Raw genomic sequence first — 21,096 nt, 5'->3', positions numbered from 1 at the left:
TATAGTCACTGCAACATTAACATTGACATTAGAAACAATTAAAGAAAATAATAATGTTATAAGTAAAGCGAATGCATGAATTCATGAATAAAAAATATTATGAATGGAGCTAAAAATAGCTTGATAGACTTGATAGATTTGATAGACTTGATAGATTTGATAGACTTGATAGATTTGATAGATTTGATAGACTTGATAGATTTGATAGACTTGATAGATTTGATAGACTTGATAGATTTGATAGACTTGATAGATTTGATAGACTTGATAGATTTGATAGACTTGATAGATTTGATAGATTTGATAGATTTGATAGACTTGATAGATTTGATAGACTTGATAGATTTGATAGACTTGATAGATTTGATAGACTCAAGGACTTTCTTAGGAAAAAAAAACAAAAAACGAACAAGTTCTTTAATTTAATTATTTTCATCTTTTAACTTCCCTTTAATCCTACATTGTTTGTATGTTTGACCTTTGTCCTTCCTTGACTGAAGTTCTAGAATGTGTCTGTTCTGAAACTTTTCCCGCTATTGAACACCCCCCCACACACACACACACACGGGAATAGCCTCTAACTTCTACTCCAATGAAATAGCCTCTAACTTCTGCTCCAATGAAATAACCTCTAACTTCTACTCCAATGAAATAACCTCTAACTTCTCCTCCAATGAAATAACCTCTAACGTCTACTCCAATGAAATAACCTCTCTTCTACTCCAATGAAATAACCTCTAACTTCTACTCCAATGAAATAACCTCTAACGTCTACTCCAATGAAATAACCTCTAACTTCTACTCCAATGAAATAACCTCTAACTTCTACTCCAATGAAATAACCTCTAACTTCTACTCCAATGAAATAACCTCTAACTTCTCCTCGTTGAAATAACTGCTGAACGATTGCAATAACCCACCATTGAAATAATCACTATCTGCTCCCCCTTTGAAATAATCACTACATGCTCCCCCATTGCAATAATCAATAACTGCCTCCACCATTGAAGTAATCACTAAGTACCCCTCCATTGATATAATCAATAACTGCTCCACCATTGAAATAATCACTAAATTTCCCTCCATTGAAAAATTCACTAACTGCTCCCTCATTGAAGTCCTGAAGAATTTGACCTCACCTTAGCCAGATCAAGACTATTCAATAAGATTGTTGTTTATCTGTTTGTATTAAGTCTTTCGTAATCATCCAGTCCATCTCCCTATTGCTTCACGTCTAGTTGCACGCAAGCCATCTCGGACAGAGCATATCTAGCATACTTAGGCAATAATTGACTTTTCCTGTAAGCCGCTTCCGGTGCCTCAATTTTCTTTGTTATTTCCCTTGGGTTGTTGTTTTGATTGTTTCTTTGGCTTTTTTTTTTTCCTTGTGAGTTTCACGGTCGTTGTCAGTTTGTAGCTCCAGCCAGCGAACCTTTGTAGGCGTGTACTCTTTTATTCTTTTAGAACTTGACTAAAACTTGAACTGCGTGTTAAACCAAAATGAACTTCACTTATGTTGACAATATATTCTACATCTTTCCATTCCAATGTAGATAATATGTAAAGATACAAGAGTAATTCTAAGTTGAACAAATACACACTCACTTCAAATCTACAAGAAATACATTTGTCTTTCCATAACATAGTCTCCGACTTACTTTGTTTTTCTATTGTTTTTCAAGCTCGTCTGCCATTAAGTCTTTCTGTGGTTGCATCAGAATCTGATCAGCCAATGCCAACAAGCATATATACTTACATCATAACACTTTGATAGATTCCTCAACATAATGTGCGTGTTAACGATAAGAGTTGAGTTTTTCATTGTTTTACCGGGGGGGGGGGGGGGGAATAAAATATATTCGCCACTTAGCCTATTCTAGAGTGTAGTCGAAATCTTATAGGAAAATGTTTAGGGTAGAGGCGGCTTCAGGGGGTGGTGAGTGGGCCAGAATCCCCAGGTCCTGCACCTAAAGGGGTGGGGGGGGGCCAAGATAAATAGAATCTTTTGTCAACAGCCCATCGCACAAATATTCATGGCCCTGGTATGACACTCGCCCAGGGCCCCGCACTCTGCAATGGCCGCCTATGATTCAGAGTTTTAAAACGTTCACTGTAGCGTGGTCCGAATTAAACATTGCAAAGACCAAAGAATAGTTTTTTAGGTTAATTTTTTTTTTTACACAATAGCATAGAATCGAGATCTATCTGAATATATTGAAAGCTTCTTTTCTCTACATGCTGTAGTAGTCCCCAAACTGTGTTCCGCAAAACCCACACATCACACCAAACACATCAAACAGGATGGCTGCCTGGTCGTGCGATTTGCGCACTGGACTGTCGTTCGGATTTATCGACGGTCGAGGGTTCAAACCCTGCCCGCTCCCATACCCCGTCGTCCTGCGGGAGGTTTGGACTACGAAGTAAACTATCTTCAACTCTGAAGGAACATCCGAAACATGTAAAACATTTTACAAAACAAACAAACAAACAAAACACACAAACATCAAACAAAGAATAACAAACACACACATCAAACAAAGACACACAACACACACATCAAACAAAGACACACAACACACACATCAAACACAGACACACAACACACACATGAAAGGTACATTACTCTTACTAATCACATTAATCGTTCAAACATTGCACCACACACATTAAATGTACACACATCACACCACACACATCAAATATATACACACACCCACGCCACACATCAAACTAACACACATCACACACTTATCTAATCAAACATACATCAAACGTACACTTTTTACACACAAACCTCAAATCTAAACACATATCACATCTCTAAACACACCTTTACACACATCAAACTTCTACTTACCAACACAGACAACTTAAACCATGCACATACATCACATTTCCACACCACACACATCTCATCTCCACAAACCAACACACACAGACCCACACACACACCACATCTTTCACATATAGACACACACTTTCGCACAACCTCTCACACACATACGAACTCATTAGGAGCTAGAACATAAGAGAGCAGGGCCACTGCAACCTATGCGGCCGCAGTGGGCCCCGCGCTTTCATAGGCCCCGCGCGATGCGAATTCTAGGTGTAAATTATTATATTGAACCATTTTAACTTAGTATTAAAGGGTTCTTGGAATTCTCCTGAAATTATCAAATATAAGAAAAAGTCATGAAAATCTCCTGAAATTATTAAAATCTTCTGAAAACTGATGCAAATCTCCTTAAAACAGACAAAATTGTCATTTCGGGGCGTCATTCAATATGGAAAACGCCAATCCTACTCGAGAGTTTAAAAAAACGGCATTGTCAGCTTTCATTTAATAAAAATGTAATAATAAGCCGAATTTTAACCAAAACAAGAAGTTCAAATACTTAATTTACTGTTATAGTCACTGGCATACAAATATAGATTTATATCTATTTCGACCTCTTAGAAAAACAAAAGCGATATTTTGCTAGTCGATACTAAATCTAAAAGGCAGTTCTGAATGTTTATCGGCTTTTTGTTGGAAAACTACTATCTACTGTAGATGGTTCGTAAGGTTAATTTTTTACAGTGATTTTGTACTTAGTAAATTTTAAATAAAATGTAAAGACGAATTTATTTTCTAATACAAATTCCTAATTTTCACTTATTTATCCTTATCACAACCCAAATTAGGCCCCGCAATCTGTAGGACCGGCCCTATAAGAGAGCCTGGTTCCTTGGTTGGACTTAGACTGTTAACCGTAGCTAGGTCTAGGTGACTAGCCAATTCTATCGGAATAAGTATTATTTATTGCGTTGTACATTTTCCGAGGCACCATTTTTAAATTGCAAAAGTCGCTCAAGGTTCTCATCTGATGGTGACAGGATGGAGGACGCCATTGATCCACTGGTATGACCTTGGATAAAATACGTTGCGTCAATTTGATTACTTCCTCCTTGTCTCCCGTCATACGGGTTATTCGCCCCTTGATAGTTTGACTATACTTGCTTACTGGTTCTCTGAGTTCTCTTCTGGCATCTTCTATCTAGAACGAATATTGTAGATATAAATCAAAAACTCTATTCACTATTCGATATGGAAATGTGGCAACCGAAAAAAAAAAGAAGTGTATAAATGAATCTGCTCAATAAATAATTTTTTTAGATTTTGACAGATATAAACTGAGTAAAAATTTGACAATGTCAAAATCGCTATATTTAAATCCAAACACCCGACAAGGAAAAAACGAAGGTCAGAGAGGTCATCATCAATAAGCTCGTCCCCTAGTTCGAAAAGCCCCGGGGGGGGGGGGAAGTATTTTTGAAGGTTTAGGGTGTAGCCCAGCGGTTCTCAAATTTTTATGCTCGGCGACCCCTTTTTACAATCCCCCACTCTGCCGCGACCCCCCCCCCCCCCCGCACACACACACAGCAATAGAAGAATAGACAAATCAATCCATATTTTTCGATGGTCTTAGGCGAGCCATGGCAAATCGTCAATCGACCCCCAAAGGGGTCGCGACCCAAAGGTTGAGAACCCCTAACCTACTGGTATGAACTGTGTTTGTGTGTGTTTCTATGGTGGCGGTGGGAAGAGGTTAGCGACTGGTTGTGAATGATGCAATATAGGAGGCATTGTCGTCATTTGGTCTTAGAGGAGACGACTCCGGAACTTGAGATTGAAAGGTTGTGTTATTGTAGTGAGTTAGATTTTGTTAAAAGATATAAATTATATATTATTACTAAAGCCTACTACATGTATTTCATTTATCGCAATTTTATTTTGTCTATATTATAAATAAAGTTTTGTTTACTAGTTCACAAAAGGAAGTTATTCAAGTTATTTGAAGTTTTATTAGTTAGAATATATTAACCCTTAAAGTGCTGAGCTTTTTTTTTTTTACAATGAGCACATGGAACAAGGTATTACAATTCTAGTGTTTAGATCTTAGAGGCTAAACTACCTCACGCGTCTAAAGGGTTAAGCCTACAACCATTGATTGTCTAGCAGCAGTTAGGTGCTACAAGTCAACGACCGACAACAACACCTATATAAATATATAAGAAACATTCGAGCGACACTTACAAAACAGTAGGGGGGGGGTAGACTTTTTTGGAGAAAGTTAATGACCTGCTAACTAATGTCAAACAAAAATGTAAATAAACTTTATGGGCAGATCACAAGGTTCTCAGGGCTCGCAAAGACTCTCTCAATACTAGAAGAAAGAAGAAGAGACAGACAGAGAAAGCGATGGGAAGAAATGGACGAGCCTTTCAGTGAACGAGTTTGTATTCAATGCAAAAGACAGAGGAATGGAAAAAGAACACTTTTAACTCGCTGTCATGTATTTTACTTTTGGTTCAGAGCTTGCGACCTATGGATGCAGATAATGTGAAGCTCATCTGTGAATATAGCCCCGACGAGGGTGTGATGTGGCCAGCGCAATGACCAACTACAACGTATGTTAGAGTGTGTGTCCCAAGTTCTTCACAGGGATTCGAACTCATTCATCGGTTGAAAAGCTAATCTCTTTAAAACGGTCCCACCGCGTCCCGCATATAAATACACACACACACATATATATACATGTATATACGAGAAAATAAGACTCAAATATTGATGGGAGGGGTGGTGGGGGGGGGGTAGCTCCTAATCCAATACTTAGTCGTCTTAGTGGTAGAGCCATCAAGAAGATGACCTCAAATAATCTTTGTGAACATATACACATTTCAGTCTACTAGTTAGAGTGAAACAAAGTAACACAGATGAGTTCACATTTGTACTTCGTCAAACTGCATGTCTGTGTGTCTGTGTCAAACTGCATGTCTGTGTCTGTCAACACGTATGAGAAGGAGTCACCATGTTGGCATTGAAGTCGAGGTGTCCACTAATTAATTGGTAATCATCGGGACAAGAATATTAACACCACTTTTAAGATTATAAAAAAAGAAGATAAATTAAATAATTTAAAACACAAAGACACACACAAACGTTTCCCCTCTCGCCCCCCCCCCCCCCGGCCGCCTCACTCCCCTCTCTTGCCGCTCAGAAATCATGGTGTCTGGGTGAGAGCTTAATTGTGGCGCGTGCTCGCCAGTACTAACTGGCACGCATTAAGCGGGTCAATGAGAAGAAGCGTTTTTTCTTCAGCGTACGGCGCCGTCAAGTAATGATATCAGCCATCCGATTGGTCAACACAAATCACATGACCAGAGTTTGCACAATGTTTAGATGGCCAGATAAGTTCGATCCGTGGCAAGCTGGATTATCTTTATTTCTTTTTGTTCTTTTTTTTGTTTTTTCTCGGCCAACCCCTATCCACCCCCCTCTCTCTTTCTTTCTTTCTCTCCCTTTCTCTGCCTCTCCCTTACTTAAAACACTTTTTTTTTTGTCTTCTTCAGTGGGAGCTGTTGAGGTCTAGTTAAGTATTGATTGAGAGAGAAGCAATGTGGGGCCTAGTTGACATTGAAGGCGGCGCTTTCATCTCTCTCTAGTGCAGACTGCTTTCAGATGCTTCTTATAACGGTGCGTATGTTGAAACTTCCTTCTCAATACTTAACACTGAGGGATTTATTTCTGATTCGTCTCCTCCACATAGAATACCAGAGATTTGAATGAATAGCAATGAACATATACTAATCTCAATGATTTGCGGGTCTTAGAGTTAACGCTTTAAACTGTTGACTCGAAGGTTTGGGGTTCGAGGTTCGACTCCTGCCCCCTCCGCTCCATTTTTTTCCGCCTTCCTTGCGTTTATGTGTAATGGCTTCCGTGATACCACCTTGTTAATTGTAGCTAGAAACTGATGGGCTCACGAGCCCCAGCCCAAGTGGGTTACCTCAGTTTTAACTTCGTGAGTTAAACACAAAAAAGTTTTTAATTATTTCACCAACAGATTGACACGAAGATTTAACCACAGATTAGTTACTGCTTTAAAAACGTAGATTTTGACTAGTTTTTACAAAGTGGTCATTTCACTAAAACGAGTTTTGAACTGATTGACATTAGGATCTTGTTTTTTCTTTCTCATCACTTTCTTTCCTTTTGTATGGACAAAGTCGCAGAGACAGCTGTCCAGATACCAGAGAAAACTTTGTTTTTTATTTCATTGATCTGCTCGCCAGGCCAGGATTAAACATTATATTAAATAAAACATTTTATTGAATACAACAGATGTTTTGAGTGTGGGACAAAAGGAATAGAAAGACATTGATTGTTTCACTAGATAAGTATGTTACACCATACAAATAGGTTATAACACTTACACAGAAAGCATACACATGTTCCTCATGTCCTATATGGAATAGAGCAAACATAAGGTCAACGTGTACATGTGAACATTCTAGTTGGACCGTTCTAATTTGCAAAGTAAATAAATAAATATCAATTTGGCTTGAGAACTAGACGTAGATCTAGAGCCAGCAGCGGTTTTGAAAGCACTATCGTGTTCTTGAAAGGACTATCGCGTGCGGGAATGTCCGAAAGGAAGGCGTGGATTCACGAGCTTAATAAATTAATATTCAAAAAAAATTTGCGCACCGTCTTGGAAGTCTATATTTAGAGGCCTATCACTGGAATTATTTAATTTAAAAAAAACATGGCGTAGTCAGCCGTAGTGTAGACCTAAGTTAGTTATTAAATTTAAAGTTACTTAACGTTTATTACAAGATTATTTAAGCTTTGCTTATGGTTTTATTTTAAATGCAATATATACTATCTAGATCAGAGATGCCCAACCTAATTCGACCTGCGGGCCATTTTAATTTTCGACACTCCTGTCGCGGGCCACATGAACGAAAACGTAGGACAACAAAAACGATAGACCCGAAAACCCGTAGATTCTGTGCTTCATTATTTAATGGGATATTTGAAATGCATCTTCTTTCCCCGCCTCAGAAGATGGCTTCATTTCTCTACTTAAAATATCAGCAGCATTGTAGCTAGCTTTACAGCCGAGTCATTTTCCTGTCTCTTTTTTAGGGAAATATTTCCATCAATCCTCTAATTTCTAGGCCTAGTTTAACAATCTTTTATCTTCTTATCTTATCTTATATAATACAGACGTTATTCTCAGCTTAAACCAAGAATGCCGTCATATTTGTTTTATAATGTCGTTTATATGTTTTTGATTTTTAAAATAGCCACACTTTATAAAACAAATATGTTGGCTTATTATCATGTTCCACAAAAAAAGTAAAGAACCGTGTCACTTTTCCTGGTTGAAAACGTACATTCTACACTCAGATACCTATTTCATAAACGCACAAATGTTAAATGCCAAGGTACCAATCAATCAGGAGAAGCAAATTGAGGGCTATAAGCTCCTAACGTAAGTACAGATACATTTTTGCACCTTCTAATGTTTTTTTCTATAGTTTTTTTTTTTTTTTTTTTTTTTGGAAAAAGGGAGGATTTTCTACACTTTGTGCCGACATTTCGGCGAGCCGGGTGAAATCACGTCGTGGGCCGGATCTGGCCCGCGGGGCGTACTTTGGGCATCACTGATCTAGATCGTTCGTTCAAGCAGCTGATGGTGTCAAAGTCTCGGGTTCTATACTCTTTGTATGCTATAAGCATTTTTTAAACATTATTTTTTTAAATATATTTTATAATTTAAGTTGTATAATTGAGGTGTTGTCTTTTTAAAATTATATATGTTAATGTTTTTTTTCTTGTTCATCCTCTGCAACCTGAAGTTTGTTTGTTGTTTATTGGGTAAGGGAGATAAGTATCTGCAGTGTTATCGTCCTTAGCTTTTACCGTAATGGGGTGCATACAGAACGGCTGTGTCCCTGACATGGTTTTGTGGACAGAATTATGTGCTCTTGGCATTGTTGTTAAAGCAAAATTACTCGCCCTTGGCTGTGCATTGCTGCCTGGCTTCTCCCTAACAAGATCACCAGCGCATCGCCCACCACCATATCAACTTGTGGGTGGGCGTCGTTAAGGTAGCTCGTTAATTTAACCGTGGGAAATTATCACATTTCTTTCTCTTTATCCGACACCCCCCATCCACAAAGACCCTCTGTGTGGAAAGGTAATTTGTAACTGGGTTTTTACATATGTCTACAGTTTTTCAATGAGTGTAAGAGAGAGAGAGAGAGAGAGAGAGAGAGAGAGAAAGCAGTGCGTTAAATAGATAAGCACAGCTCATTATAGTGTATCAGAAGATAAAAAAAAAACGCGGGTTGGGGGTGGAACCCCCCCCCCCCAAGCTGCACATTATTTGCCTACGTTATTTAAGCATGGCGCCTGATCTACGTACAGAAGTCACCTGATATCCCTCCAATGGTCCTCTCCTACAACGGGGGATCCTGTTCGACAACACCCAGGAATGAAAGCCAAATGAGAACCGTTGATAGCGCCCCTCTCCCACCACGATATAAATAGAACTCATTCCTCCAGATCGTAAAACGTCGTCGTATAGCTCCCTTGGCATCAAGAGCACAAAGTCACTCACACACACATTCTGACCTCACACACACACTCACATCTCACTCACACAGAGACCGCCCCACCTCCGAACGCTCGTACATCTCTCGACAAGTCCCTCCCTTCCCCCTCCCAGACTCAGACATTGCTTGTCCTCACTTTAAGAAGCTTACATTCGTGGGAGGGGGGGGGGGGAGAGCAATGGGAGAGAACGAGAGCGGAAGAGCGGTTTTGTTTACTGTGAATTACTCCCCTTGAGCTTTTTTTTTAAAAAAAAAAAAACAACCTCACTTCCCTGGAGTTAAAGCTCTTATATTTATGGAACGTCTGCACCTGTAATAGTCCTGAACATGTTCTTCTGTGTGCTGAATGCAAAGTGATGGAGACATTGGGGGCTCGTGCATTCACCAAGTGATAAACTGTCATCTCCCCCACTCCACCTGGAGTCAAAAACAGATTTTCTGGCCACCAGCGGGACTCTCTATTAATGAGAGAGAAGAATAAAATGAAACACAAAGAAAACTCTTTTTTTTTTAAACTTTCGTCCTCAACTCTCTAACCTCTTTTCTCTTTCTTACTCTCTAACCTTCTTACTTTCTCTTTTCTACTTTACTCTTTAACCTTCTTTAACCTTCGTACTTCTCTTTCTATTTTACTCTCAGTTCGCTTTCTACTCTTTAAGCTTCGTTTGATCTCTTTCTACTTTAGTTTCTAACCATTTCTCTCTTTTTTATTCCTTCTCTTTTTCTCTCTGCCTTTGTCCGTTTCTAATTTACTTTCTAAAACCTATCTTTCCATTTACCTTTCTCTGTCACCTTTTAGTCCATCCTTTTAGTTGTATATCAAGGCCTTCTTAAGACTATGGTGGATTTTTAGAACGTAATATATTCTCTCTGTCTCTCTCTCTCTCTGTCTCTCTCTTTCATTTTTGTTCTTCACACCCATTGTGAGAAACGTATGTTCTGTACCCGCACAGTTCTAAAGTCATCAACTCAATTTCTTCACTTCACACAATGACTTTATAGACTTTTTTAGTTCCAAGTATTCCAATATCTACTAAAGTGTTCCAGATTGATGAACTCTCTACAGTCGTGTCAAGTAATGTTACGTCAACAGTTTAGAAACACACACACACACACACAGATGTACTTTTGTATTTTCTGTCTTCCTCTCTTTGCATGATGTCTGTACATCATCATCTTTTATTATGCCGTTCAAATGTTTCTCTGTAAGGTCTATTCTATCTCCTAGTCTGTCTTATGTTATACTTAATCAGAGCAGAATGCACCTCATTCACCAATCGTAAACAAACAACATTGAGTCATGTGCTTCTCTACCTCTTCTATACAAATTGCGATCTAATTTTAATCAACAATGGTTATCACGTGACAGTTTTTCCGTTGTTTTATCAATATTATCACGTGACCGTTCGTTTTGATGAATGAGGTCCATACGCGGCTTTTTTTTTTCCTTGCTTCAATGTGACGCTCCAAGAGGAAGACAATGGGAACAAATGTATAACTTTAATTTTAGCTCCATTTAAAGAACAATGAACAAGAACAGTAGTTTGTCCACATTCAACGTAACTCATGAACCATTTTATTGTACAATCTGACGGACCAAAAGTCCACTTTTATATTTACTTAGCAAACTTTACGTTTCCGGAGCTCACAATTTTTTTTTTCTAGAATGTTATTTTTAGTTTTGGGAAATTTCCTTCTTTGTGCTCGTTACATCATGCTTGTGACAGTCTGTCGGTACAATTGTCTGTTTCTTTCTTCCTTTAAAATAAAATGTCCATAACTCTTGTTTATCTGTCACTCTCTCTCAAATGGTCTACATTTTTCAAGTCCATATACTTTAGTCTATACTTTTCAAGTCCATATACTTTATAAGTAGGAATGGTCTTTGGGGCGGAATGATAGCCAAGTCTGTTAACCAAATGGATAATTCGATAAATGTGTTTTATATTTGAGAGACTTGTAATATCTCAGACTTTCCATCAGAATTCAAAATTATTATGTCCTAAACCAAATCACCTGCAGGGGAGGGTTCGAACCCGACGCTATGGCGACGACAGTCCGAAGCACGGACTCGATGTCCGCACTAGAGGCCTTAGCGGGGCTTGAAGAAGGTGTCAGAAGGGTATGGGACGTCCTCACGGCGTCTCCTAGGATTCGGTGTGAGCATTACTTTACAAATGGGTGCTCGCCCATTGTGAGTGGTCAGTCACGACTTGGCTGACCACCTCGCAAAAACCGCGGTCGCGACGGGACTCGAGCATGATGTACCGTGCACATACCAAAGTGTACGATCCCTGGCCGACAAACATTTGTTGGCGCTTTGGTAGGATGGCTGGTATTCTTCGGACAAGGGCCGTGAGCTCCACAAGGCAATGAGTAGACCGGACAGAAAGGATGCGTGGTGGCAACTTAATCGTGTGGAACAGGTCGTCCTAGCCCAGTTCCGAGTCGGACACTGTCCAATTGGTGTTTACTTCGGACGGTGGAGGGAAAATTGCGACACACGGTGCCGCCACTGCATGGAGGACGACGAAACAATAGAACACATTCTTTATGTTCTGCACGAAAGGCGATTGGGACAAGGCTTAGATAGAGAGATAACTGGTACATGTCCGACACTAGGGCTGTCCTTGTAAGGGGACATGGCGACCTTAAGACTCACTGCTCGCTTCCTCTCACGTGCTCTAAGGGAGTAATTCCCAGCATGGTTCGTTACTAATGGGGCTTCTGATTCGGACGTGTCAGTTATATCTGATGATCGCATGCTGAGAAAAATGTTTTCTCTTGATTCTATATTGAAAATAATCTCAAAGAAAACGATCTGTGGGTTAATGGCTGAACAATTGAAGTGTGGCTGTATCAGTTAGATTTCAGAATAATTAAAACACACATACACACATTTGTTGTTTTTTTTTTTGTTGGTTTTACATATTTCGGATGAATTGAAGATTACTCATTCTTAAACAAACGTCCTGCTCAACTACAGAACAGCGGGCGGTTGGCGGCAGACATGGTTTTGACCCGAGAACATCTAGACGACAGTCCAGAGCTCTTACGATCGGATAGACATCTTGCACACACAGATACACAAACGTGGTTCTCGTGAAATGTTCTGTTTATTTCACCAATGAGTCCAAACGTTTAAGCTCAGTCTACATGCCTGACCTGGGATGAACTCCAATTGGTAACAAGGCTAAGGCCTCCCGTAGTGCCTCATAGCTCCCGTAGTGCCTCATAGCTCCCGTAGTGCCTCATAGCTCCCGAACAGGTAAGTGACACTACCTGCAGCTCGTGGACATTATTGCAAGACATGCAACACTGACTCTTCTAAGTCACGTCTGACTCATTCAGTGCTGTAACGGGCTTCGAAATTCGCCGGGACCGGGCAGAGTATGCAGCTACGGGCAGGGCCGCCCTAACAATAACCGGGCCCCTTTGTGAAATTTATTGCGCGGGGCCCAATCTTGGGTAGGGATAAGCATAATGTCGAAATTAAGATTTTATATTCAAAAATACATTCATCTTTGCAATACCCTTTTTTTTTTATAAAATGAAAGCTGACTATGCTGGGTTTTTTTTCTTTTTAGCGCGCATAAAATTTGCACTCCAAAATGATAATTTTGTCTATTTTTCAGGAGATTTTTATGAGTTTTCATGAGATATTAATAATTTCAGATTTCGAGGACTATTTTGCAATTTTATGAGATTTCCTTGAGGCCCTGGAAAATCAGGAGGCTGCGGGAAACCTGTTATTATATATATAAGTTATAATGGTTTAATTTAATAATTTACACCTAGAATTAGCGCGAGATCTATGAAAGTGCGAGGCCCACTGCGGCCACTTAGGTTGCAGTGGCCTAAGGCCGGCCCTAGGCTACGGGGCAGGTATTGTATGTTCTGACTTCTTTAGCCTCCCCCATAATTCGTCTCGGTTTGGGTATGTGCAGCATGCTAGACTCGTGAATTTGTTGTAGGCCCTAAAATTGAATATATAAACATACTATAGTGAGTGAACTTTTGCATCATTCAAACAGCATAGGGTCAAATTCAAACAGCATAGGGTCAAATTCAAACAGCATAGGGTCAAATTAAAACAACAACTGACCCAAACAAATAGTTGAAAACAAAACAATAAGGCAGCCATAGATACAATAAGAGAAAGTGAGAGGGGGGTGCGAAGTAGAGAGAAAGGGGAGAGAGGTCATATGGAGAGGAGTCGGAGGCAAGAAGGAGAGAGAAAGAGGAGAAAGGGGAGAGAGGTCATATGGAGAGGAGTCGGAGGCAAGAAGTAGAGAGAAAGAGGAGAGAGGTCATATGGAGAGGAGTCGGAGGCAAGAAGTAGAGAGAAAGAGGAGAAAGGGGAGAGAGGTCATATGGAGAGGAGTCGGAGGCAAGAAGTAGAGAGAAAGAGGAGAGAGGTCATATGGAGAGGAGTCGGAGGCAAGAAGGAGAGAGAAAGAGGAGAAAGGGGAGAGAGGTCATATGGAGAGGAGTCGGAGGCAAGAAGTAGAGAGAAAGAGGAGAGAGGTCATATGGAGAGGAGTCGGAGGCAAGAAGGAGAGAGAAAGAGGAGAAAGGGGAGAGAGGTCATATGGAGAGGAGTCGGAGGCAAGAAGTAGAGAGAAAGAGGAGAGAGGTCATATGGAGAGGAGTCGGAGGCAAGAAGGAGAGAGAAAGAGGAGAAAGGGGAGAGAGGTCATATGGAGAGGAGTCGGAGGCAAGAAGTAGAGAGAAAGAGGAGAGAGGTCATATGGAGAGGAGTCGGAGGCAAGAAGGAGAGAAAAAGAGGGAGAAAGTGAAAGAGATACGAGAGAGAGAGAGAGAGAGAATAAGCGTGAAAAACATGAACAGAAAGATATAAAGAAAGTTATCATTGGTGTAGAGAGAGAGATTATCTAGGACATTGTAGTAGTGTAGTTGTAGCAACTGTAGCAACTCTGTATGTAATGTATTACACGAACATCAGCTAATGTTTGTGTATATAATGTAGAGGTATGGCCTCAGTGTGTGTGTGTGGGTGTGTGTATCAGTTGGGTATATGTAATGTACTGGTCTCAGCTTGTGGGTGGGTGAGGTGACAGTTATTTACTTGAACATTGCCGGGATTAGATCCCTTGGACTTTGTTTACCTTTTTATTGATCGTCAAATCTCGTTTGTTTTTCACTTCAGCGCACAATCTCTCTCACTCTCTCTCCCTCTCTCTCTCTCTTACATACACACGCACGCGCTCACACGTGCGTACGCTCATAAGATATGCAGTTAAAATATCTGTACTTCAGTTAGCAATTAAAAATTGAAGGCTTAAGTTGTCGCCCCCTGTTACAGAAATTGATTGTGTTCAGATCAATAACGATCGATTTCTCTTTGCATTTTTTGTTGATAATGATTTAATGGTGCAGATTGAAGAATGCTGAAACTGTAGCCAGCAATGTCCAGTGTATATATATATATATTTTTGTATGCCTGTCGCTGTCATCAAGTCCAATGTTAGAATTAAAACAAGCTTCATGGATTAGAAAGGACTTGTAGGCTATCTAGTCCTACGTTACAGCCACTACCTGACTTCTAATTACTAGGCTATCTAGTCCTACGTTACAGCCACTACCTGACTTCTAATTGTAGGCTATCTAGTCCTACGTTACAGCCACTACCTGACTTCTAATTGTAGGCTATCTAGTCCTACGTTACAGCCACTACCTGACTTCTAATTGTAGGCTATCTAGTCCTACGTTACAGCCACTACCTGACTTCTAATTGTAGGCTATCTAGTCTACGTTACAGCCACTACCTGACTTCTAATTGTAGGCTATCTAGTCCTACGTTACAGCCACTACCTGACTTCTAATTGTAGGCTATCTAGTCTACGTTACAGCCACTACCTGACTTCTAATTGTAGGCTATCTAGTCCTACGTTACAGCCACTACCTGACTTCTAATTGTAGGCTATCTAGTCCTACGTTACAGCCACTACCTGACTTCTAATTGTAGGCTATCTAGTCTACCTTACAGCCAGTACATGACTTCTAATTACAACACGACTTGACTCGTGACCTCCGTGACTATGTCGAAGGTGCCGCTTGACTTGCTCACTGGCCGAAAGTTTGGTGACTATGTCGAAGGTGCCGCTTGACTTGCTCACTGGCCGAAAGTTTGGTGGCTATGTCGAAGGTGCCGCTTGACTTGCTCACTGGCCGAAAGTTAGGTGACTATGTCGAAGGTGCCGCTTGACTTGCTCACTGGCCGAAAGTTAGGTGGCTATGTCGAAGGTGCCGCTTGACTTGCTCACTGGCCGAAAGTTAGGTGACTATGTCGAAGGTGCCGCTTGACTTGCTCACTGGCCGAAAGTTTGGTGGCTATGTCGAAGGTGCCGCTTGACTTGCTCACTGGCCGAAAGTTAAGTGACTATGTCGAAGGTGCCGCTTGACTTGCTCACTGGCCGAAAGTTAGGTGGCTATGTCGAAGGTGCCGCTTGACTTGCTCACTGGCCGAAAGTTTGGTGGGGCTATGCCCTGCAACAGATCGACTACTTACCTGGCCCGACACTAGAAGCCGACGAGTAAAATTGTTGAAACGTAATTTGCATGAAAGAATGGAAGCTTAGCCGCTGAACCAATGGTCCCAGAATCAAACCCTGGTCAAGTCTAGTGACCGGTTGGACAGTATTTCGGCTGAAAAGTCATACGAATAATGAAAATATAATAAGTTAGGTCATCGTGTAGTGCTGACTGTCGTTATTGAAAAAAAAATGACCTGCCTGAAGTCGCAAAAATAAATGACATGACTTACATCACAGAAACAAATGACCTGATTCAGTCGCATAGCATACATGGCGTTATCTTTATTCAATTATATATCTTGCATAAATATAAAAAAAAAAGAAATAACGTCTAAATAACTATATCAAAGGAAGACTCTAAAAACTGTCAAACTGATCTCTAAACTGACAACATGTATTTTAGATGTTTAAATAGTAAAACTTAAATTAAATTAAAAATAATTTTTGGAGAATACTATACTGGATAAAATTGTGTCTTTATTTTAGATGTTATTTATTCGTATAGTATTTTGGTATTTATGTCCTTGTTAAGATACAAAAAATAAGTATTATGATACATTACAATGAAACAATAGAGAGCACACAATGTCTTACAGATTCATTGATGGACTAAATGGCTGAACTCAGATGTCTTTAACTTCATAACAAAAGTCACGAGGTAGTAACATTGACAATATTTTTGTAAGTTGTTGTCGAGTCCAAAAGTATAAACATATATCAACAAGGTTACAAAGACAGTTTGTGTGGAAACACAAACTCAAAATCGGCTCTTCGAAGTGGTCCACCCAGGCAGGTAAAAGGCAGGTTTCAATATTTTCAGAAAGAATATCATAATGAAATTCTATCAAAGGCAAATGACAGAGAAGAATGGAGAAAGAATGTTGACAGATTTTGTGTGGTGCCCCAACGGTCCACCAGACAAGGGATAGGTGAAAGTGAAGGTGAAGTTAGATGTGAACTATTGTGAACCTGACCTAACTGATGTCTTATAATGATTATCTAATTAGTCTAATTGTTTTGTAAAGGATTAATCTCTTATTCAAACCTCAAGAAAAAACACATTTCCGTAAAAAATAAAATTCTGTTCCTTTTGTATTCTATAGCCGCGGTGCATCTGCGCAGTTCACGCGATAATATGAAAAACTTCACTATGTCTCACTTATATATGCATACTAAATAGATTTTTTCCTTAAAAAATTAAATTAATTTTTTTTTTTTTGGTTTTTGTAAATGTAATAGTTAGTATGACAGAATTTACTTAACTTTGCAATGCTATTGTTAAAGTAATTTTTTTTTTGACAAAAAATCTAAAACCGTTTGCAATAAATGTGTTAAATGTATGGTAAATAATCATTTCCCTTACTAAATAGCCTCCAATGTTTGTTACTATTAATATTGAATAGTTGTAAAAATGGTGTAATTTTATGAAAAAAAAAAACTGCTTGCATACTTGATTTAAAAAATTAGATTTTTCGCTTTCAGAAAAGAAAAAAAAAGTAACCTTTGCATCAGAACTTAGAATGGTCTAAAATATTATGATCTCGGATTTTCCCTATCTTTTCTAGTTTACGAGATATAAACGGGACGGACGGACGGACGGACAAACCACGCAAAACTAATAGCGTCTTTTCACTTTCAGGGGCCTGTAAAAATGCTAGAAACGTACTCTTAGCAACAAGCTGTACATGATTCTCAAATTGCAATGGAGAAGTTCTATAGAGTGAAATAAGTCCGAGTCTAGTGGAAAAGATCTATAGAATGAAATACCTCATTTGAGAAATGACTTTGAAAGTGCAAACTCTAAGACTGTAGAAATAATTCGATTCAATATTTCTCTCCACACGAACTGATGAGCACAGTGTATAGCGATACAGAACTACCAAACAATCATCATGATTGATTAGCGTTGTTGAGTGCCACCTAGATTTGGGTTTTCTCTTGCACTGATTATATTAATACAGAATATTGTTCAGAAATATTTCAGAGAATCTTTTCATATTTCAATAAACACATTTTTTGGTTGCTTTCTTTCCCAGAGAAAACTAGGTTTTATCAAGAAGTTTTGTAAAATATACGCTCAATGTCTTCCTTTACTTTGGTCAATTTCAGCCCTCTCGGAAACAAATCTTGATTACTTGCATGTATAAATGTAATCAGAGGATAAAAAATTATAATATGGTCCAAACTAGGAATCATTAAAAGACCGTAGCCTAGACAAGAATTCTGCTTCTAGTTCGAGTTATAGTAACGGTTTTGTGTGTAAATAAACTATTGTAGTCATATGAACAAATTATCACAGATGAATTCTAGCAATCCACCTCATGATTTCTACCGACGACGGTGCACAAACGTGTTCCTATTAATGTATGCAACTCTTTATTGAATCTATGCGGGAATTCCCACTGGCCTGAGTTTAAAATAAAACGACGTAGGCAAAGCCCAATTTAATTTTAGAGATTTTGAACAACCGGAGTTTTCCCCGTGTGGCCAATTAGCTGGTATTTTTTTTCCAAAGATATGCATAAACTGTCAACTTTCTCGGAAAAATCGCTCTTACTAATAAGAGACATCAGCTACATAAAAGAGTAATGTTATTTAAAGAAGAAAAACTTTGTTACTTGTTGACTATGGAACATCTTTTCTTACTTTCAACAAGTTGTATTGAGTGTAATAACACTAACATCTTTTCTTACTTTCAACAAGTTGTATTGAGTGTAATAACACTATTACATGTAACAAGTTGGAACTGAAATGACACTAGTAATTCTTAGTAATTTTAATTGACTTTAATGACACTGTCACAACAACATTCGGATGGTATGACGTCACGATGTGTTGTGATGCCGGGGATTTTATTTGAATTCAATAGTTAACAAAAAATGAAGATCTAGAATCACAATTGACAATTCTTTGATAAAACAAAACTCTGGAACTTTATTAAATACAACGTAAGTACAGTTTATGTACAAATTACAAATCAATGAGCATATTACAAAGGCTTTTCAAACAGAGCTCTTAGAAACGTGACTGACTACAAGGACATTATTTATTCGACTGACTTTTCTTTCTTACTACCGCCAATTCTCTGGCGCTAACTCTTTTCAAAAATGTCTTTGTTTAAATTCAAATCAACCAATAGATTTCAAACATACTAATTAAGTCCCTTGGGTAAATCCTGACTTGAATGACAAGTGTCTAAATTTGAGGATTAAATCCCGAGACTCATGTCGAGGGCTTATATTACTTTCAAAAGTGAAATGTACAAACAATTCTATAATGTAATCTGTGACATATTACCCCCCTCTCCATTTAGCATTTGTATGGTAATAGAAATGCTCATATGTATTAAAATTATTTAAATATACACAAAATACCATACATGAAATTATAGAAAAATGGTTGAGGTAACATATGACAAAATAAAGTCAACTTGGAGATAAAAAATATGTAAATGCAGTGAATAAAATTATTGATGACTTTGAACACTTGTTTCACTATACAAGTGGTTATGAAAATGAGACAATGCTTGTCATGAACAATATCAAAAGTTGTACAAAGCATAAATCTTGAATTGAATGAGTTACTTCTCTTCATGGTGCTTCATGATAATATTAAATATGACATTATAACTCATTTGGTTAGTACTAATGTGAAAATGTGTACATGGAAAAATATAATGCATATGAAAAATTGACATAGAAAAAAAAATGATGTATACATGACAATCTTCTGAAAAAATAATACTCAATGTGAAATAAATCTCAATATGTGTGAAGCAATGAAAAATTCCAATTATATGTCATGTATCTGTACTATTATAATAGGATATATGCAATAATAATATACCTGAAATAAAATGCTCATGATTTAAAAATTAAAATGTCTGATGCATGTCATATGCAAAGATGCTGAAACATAATAAACAAAGTATCTTGAATGAATGACCTTCCTCAGTGGGTTGCTTGGTGCTGAAATAAATATAACATAATCTGATATAGAACTCCTGTGAAAAAAATGAGTAGACAAATTAATTGATTAAGTACAACTGAATACTGTTCTTCCTTGACGAGTATGAATGATAATGGATCAAGTGGCACTAAATATGCTGTAGTACATATATAAAATGTAAGTGTGAAGTTCGGAATACTTCTGAGTGTCCGTCATGGATGTGTGTACGCGTTTTCTAAACTTGAAGAAAAGGTCTTTCAGTTCATGAAGCTGTTGTCTCCATGTCATAATGATCGCACAGATAATGTCTGATTGAACCGCGTTTGAGTTTGGTGAAAATAAGAACTGTCCGAAACCAAAACTCAATTTTCTGGTTGATGAACTTTGACGCTGTAGAACAATGGTAGCAGAATGTTTTGCATTAGAATGTTCAATAGAGCAATGACTGAACATGTCTGAGTTCAATCGGTCAATACAGCAATGTTGAAGAAGTTCATTTGTTCCTTTCTGAAGAAAAGTTGCCCCTTGAGTGGACGGAGGATGAAACTTGGTGTTGTCAATGTTATTGCTTTCTGAGTTTCTTTCAAATTGCAGTACTGGAAATGTCTCAGAAACACTGGTAAAGAAATCTGCATGGTCTGGAAACACTTTAATGTTCTTCACTGTTTGTAGTGCTATGTCATTCAGAGTGATGACCTTGGGAATGTCAATTTGATTTGATGCTGGTAATGAAACATCTATCTCAGGAATGGGTGTTGATGATGTTTCTTCTTCTTCCTCAGGAATAGTTGCTAAGCTTGTAAAATGTTCAACTTCTGCTTTGATGTCTTCATTATCTGTTTCATGGTAATGTTCAAACATATGAACATGAAATACTTTGGTTGACTTGTTGACATTGATTTCATAAAGCAGGTTGGAAATCTTTCTGGTGATGGTAAATGGACCTTGCCATTTGTAAAACAGTTTGTTACTGAAATCTGGTAACAGTAAATTGACTTGATCTCCTTGAGCAAAATATCTTGATTTCATGTGTTCATGTAATATTCTTTGACTTCCAATGTTCTTGGTTGTAATGGCTTCTTTAGTTGACTCATATTCTTTCAAATGAGGAATACTTGTATGAGTGATAGAGTCAGATTGCATA

At 38.4% G+C, this 21,096-nt stretch overlaps 1 protein-coding gene across 13 annotated transcripts in view; it reads left to right on the top strand.

Annotated features, from left to right (window-relative positions):
• Positions 1-21,096, top strand: part of LOC106077154 (zinc finger MIZ domain-containing protein 1-like) — a 389,001-nt gene that overhangs the window by 232,186 nt on the left and 135,719 nt on the right. For 2 of the 13 annotated variants that reach the window (XM_056021399.1, XM_056021401.1), the window contains one exon: positions 6,394-6,517. The exons of the other annotated variants lie outside the window; for them this stretch is intronic. The gene's annotated coding sequence lies outside the window, so the exon portion shown is untranslated. The remainder of the gene's footprint in view (positions 1-6,393; positions 6,518-21,096) is intronic. 13 annotated transcript variants of the gene reach the window in all.

This window comes from Biomphalaria glabrata, chromosome 2 (genome assembly GCF_947242115.1).
Source record: "Biomphalaria glabrata chromosome 2, xgBioGlab47.1, whole genome shotgun sequence".
NCBI classification, from domain to species: domain Eukaryota; kingdom Metazoa; phylum Mollusca; class Gastropoda; family Planorbidae; genus Biomphalaria; species Biomphalaria glabrata.
This window is presented reverse-complemented; position numbering and strand designations above follow the sequence as displayed.